The sequence below is a fragment of the Octopus bimaculoides genome, chromosome 7 (assembly GCF_001194135.2).
Source record: "Octopus bimaculoides isolate UCB-OBI-ISO-001 chromosome 7, ASM119413v2, whole genome shotgun sequence".
In the NCBI taxonomy this organism is placed as follows: Eukaryota; Metazoa; Mollusca; class Cephalopoda; order Octopoda; family Octopodidae; genus Octopus; species Octopus bimaculoides.
The window spans coordinates 86,705,866-86,710,856 of NC_068987.1; positions in this window are offsets into that span (position 1 = coordinate 86,705,866).

The following is a 4,991-nucleotide window of genomic DNA, read 5'->3' on the forward strand; positions in this document are numbered from 1 at the left end:
ATATAATACAAATGATATATGAGCATATGCATGTATACATACATGTATGTACATACCTACATCTACATGTATATATAGATGCATATCCGGGTACAGGACATCAGAAAAATGAATGGGAACAAAAAGCACAAAAACAGACTTTGTTTACAGACAACAGAACGAACCCATAGGAAAACAGACGAGCCACTTATGGAATTTTTCCTTCATCAACTGCCTCTATTCTAAACTAGATGTTTCGAAGATGAGGCAGACAGCGCGCTTAGAATAGCTCTACCTGAGTAGTAGATTAACCCACTAAACAGAGGATTCCAAGGTAGCAAACACAAACCAGGACAGGAAAATTTAGACAGGGAAAACAAAATTAAAAGACCGTAGGGCCAAACGCGATGAGATATTGAATGCCGTGATATGACGAAGATGAACAGAGAGATAGTAGTTTCATCTAGCGTTTATGCTGGTTATATATATAATATAATATAAATAATATATAAATATATGCATATATACATGCATATATGTACATACCTACATATATGTGTATATATACATGCATATATGGTTACAGGACATCAAAAAAACGTAGACAAAATGAGAAAGAAGAACATAACAAACAATAACATAGAAACATATCTTTTATCGAACGATTAAAGAAATAAACAAACAGGGAAGTGTGACAGGCAATATAAAGAACATTCCCTTCATCAGTTGTCCCCTGTTTTACCTACTCCGCATTTCGAAGGTAGGGTCAAGACGCGACTTGGTTAAAACAGTCCTTTCCGCAAAGCAAATTAAATAAAATTTGGTTTTTTTTTTTGTGGAGGGTGAAAACCTACACATACGCACACGAAAGCACAGCACACACACAAACAAACACACAAACAGACACATATGCATATATATATATATATATATATATATATATATATATATCGTTATTAATCATAGGGCAGCAAAATAAATCCTAGAAATTTAATTTACCACCAGTGGTCCAGCGAGAATAAAAAATTAGTCAATAGACTACATATATATTATTCATTTAAAATATAGAGATGCCTATAATAGGACATCTACCCGCTAGAAAGAGTAGCAAAAAACTCTATACCACAAAAATAGGGATAATTTCGAAAGAGAATGAAAAATAAAAACATTTTTACCAGTCTATACTCTGTACCATAGTTTCAAGCTATTTAGCTCGATAAAATTATATCTAACTCCGATCAAACTTTTAAATATATTGAAACTTAATTCAAGTTGAATCACAACTCCTCAAGGATTAAAAAACAAATTCGATTTACCATATTCGTATATATTCGTACATATTCGTACATATTCGTAGTATATATATTCTTAATATTTGTATTTCTCAAATATAGTTTCTTACGTTTCATTTTGCTATTGTTATGTGTAAAATTCCGTACTTACGTCTTCTCGTCTGTATATCTCTCACGGTAATGATTTTTTTTTTTGTATTTCTTTTGCTTCTTTTACTTGTTCCAGTCATTTGACTGAGGCCATGCTGGAGCACCGCCTTTAGTTGAACAAATCGACTCCAGGACTTACTCTTTGTAAGCTTAGCACTTATTATCCCCCTTCTCTTTTGCTGAACCGCTATGTTACACGAACGTTAACATGCCCACATCGGTTGTCAAGTGATGTGGGGGGGGGGGCAAACACAGACACACAAATACATATACGACGGGCTTCTTTCAGTTTCCATCTATCAATCCCACAGGGCTTTAAGACACCTGTCCAAGGTGCCACGCAGTGGGGCTGAACATTCAGCCATGTGGTTGGGAAGGAATCTTCTTACCACCCAGCCACTTCTTAGTCAGTGCATACACAAACTAATACATTTGTTATAACTTGTCCTTCCTGAGTTTTTCCTTTTACTTGTTTGTTTCTTTTCTGTTTTGTTCTTTGCCAAAGACGTATCAGCGTTTCTAGAGTTCCTAAACTGCAAGCACACTGCATAAAATATTGATTTCAAATTTTGACACAAGGTGAGCAATTTCAGCGTGAGAGTTAGTCGATAACATAGACTCCAGTATTCAACTGGTATATATTTTATCGAACCCGAAAGCATAAAAAGTAAATTCGACCCCGGCAACATTAGAACTCAGAAACTTAAGTCGGACAAAACGTAGTTAATCCTGTTGTCCAGCGCGGTAACGAATTTTCTAGCTCACCGCCCTCCCATAAAATACTGACCCATGATATTATTTTCTCGATATCACTTTTGCTTTTATTTTCGATTAATTATTGTTATGTCTCAACGCTACTGCTATCTAACACCTTCGGATGATCTCTACTCAACTACTACACAACTGCCACTCGACTGCTACTCAACACTCCTACTACGGCCAGACTACCTCTATTTATATGTCTTAGGAGATCCTACTTCTTCGCCTGGGGGCGTCGACACAACAATTATCATACATGTGTTTATTTTCGTATAAATACCACGCATTTCTAATTAATTTTTGCCTACAAATTATATTTAGCAATGCCAATATATTTTCGTACACACCTTCCTATTGTACATTTCTTGATAGCAAAACGACGCCTAGAATCTAATTGTAACAAAGCAAACTTCTTTACGCTATATACATACCTGCGCCTGGATCATATTTTGTTGGATATTCCAATCATTTCCAGTAATTTTCATGAATTGTTGTATTTTGAAGAAAGTATAAAATATGAGGTAAAATATACACAGATAATATGTCCTTCTGGGAAAGTATATTTTATCACTATTTATCAGCAAGTGACGTGGTGCCAGTATTTACGATATTAGACTGCGAGCGAATAATATTCGTTAAAAGAAATAAAATGGAATAATAGCTTTGTGCCTGCAAACTCTTTTTCAAGTACTGAAAGTTTCCAAATACTGTTTAAAAAACAGAAACAAATATAATAAATTCTTTAGATTACGATTAATATTAAATCATAAACAACTGTGTTCATAAACAAATGTGTGAGTTGCAGACAACGCAACAGCGAGCGGAACACCTACGAGAATTTTGCTTTATATCAGTATATATTCTGTGCGAATAAATTGTTCAATAAAATATGTACCAGTAATAAACACTGTATAGTAATAGACATATGTTCTTTATCAAACCGATTGGGATCTACAAAAAAAATCCTCGTACACATACATCCAAACAATAGAAATGCGTTGAAAAGGCTTTGTCTTCGATTACACGGACGTGGTTTGATAAGCAGCTGGTGAATTTTGGAGCCCCGACTTGGAACTGCAGGATTGCCGGCGGGCGGCATATAGCCTGGTCGGGGAGGAAAGATAAGAGGCCTTAGTACCTCAATTTCAATTTGTATTGTTTTTTTTGTTTTTTTTTTGGTAAGAGGTTCATATGTAAATTAGTAAGGATGATTGCGTCCATTTTTTTTTTTTTGAACTGAGGTAAGAGGTTCAATACCTCAGTTTGCTTTGTTGTTAAAAAAAAGTGAACACTGTTTTCGAGAATGCAACAATCGACGGGCGTTCTTTGCTTCTCTCACCAACCAGTTCTTTCATTCCATCAACATAGTGTCCTTGTCCATCCCGCAGCTACTACCTAAATAAAATAAAGCAGCTGGTCATAAGGTGCTAAGCTTGATTAGAATGTATTAAACTTTCCCATAAACAATTACATCTGCAGAAATTCATAGAAATTTAATCCCTAACAACCATCATAAACTCAGTCTGTACCAACCATGTATATATATATGTGTGTGTGTATGAGTGTGTGTGTGTGTGTGCGCGCGCGCGCGTGTGTGTGTGTGTGTGTGTGTATGTGTGTGTGTAAACTTATTTTTTTCAATCTTCGTAGATCTACTTCGGTGCTACAGGGATAAAACTTGAGCAATTTTACAGATTTATTTCTTGACTGAAGTTCTGCTTTATTAAATTGTCTTATTACTGATTTAAATACCGGCATTTTTACTACACATATCATTGTTTTAATCATACATTCTTTCATGTTTATGCATAAAATATATTACTATGTGTGTTTTGCATATTTAGAAGTTCGTATATGTTTATGATGACGAACCATATATCTACGTGTTCACGTATATAATAGATCATTTGATTACACTTTGTAACTTGAAACTTTGGGATCCAAATTTCATGGAGAAATTAATTGAATTCTTATGCCTAATAGGTTTTTTCTTAGCGTTTCAAAGTTATGTGTTAAATGAATTTACTGCGTTCACAGCTTGAAAGCACTTTCATTTTGAAGAGCAATTGGAATTACGGGAAGTTTGAAATCTGTATAATTTTATATAATGTTACTGTATCATAGAGAACGCTAAGCAATATATTTCTGAATTTAGAAATTATTTTTGAATATCGAAACGTTATGGTCCCATTCAATTGTCTCAGAAATCAATTTTAATATCCATACTTTACTGCAGGAAATTTACCTACTTATGCATCTATTTATCTATTTATGTATCAAACTTATATATGTAAACATACATATATATATATACATATATATATATATGTGTGTGTGTGTGTGTGTGTGTGTGTGTGTGTGTGTGTGTGTATGCGTATGAATGTATATATATATATATATATGTATGAAAATGGATACTTATATATGCATATATTTATATATGTATAGATAGATAGATACCTATATATATACACACATGTATATAAGGGTTTGTGTATATATGTATACATACAAATATATATATACATATATATATATATACATACAGATACATATATATATGTGTATATACATGTGCATATATATATTTCATACATACATACACGTATACTATGGTTAAATGTTAATGTGCAATACTTATAATAAGTAAATATCGATGCTGTTAAATGTTAAATGAAATTCAAACATATTGTGATAAATGATTCAGCTTACTGCGACCATTATTAAGTAGGAATGGCGATTCAGAGTTAGGAGAATATAGTTATATACATATATGCATGTATATATATATATATATATATATATATATAT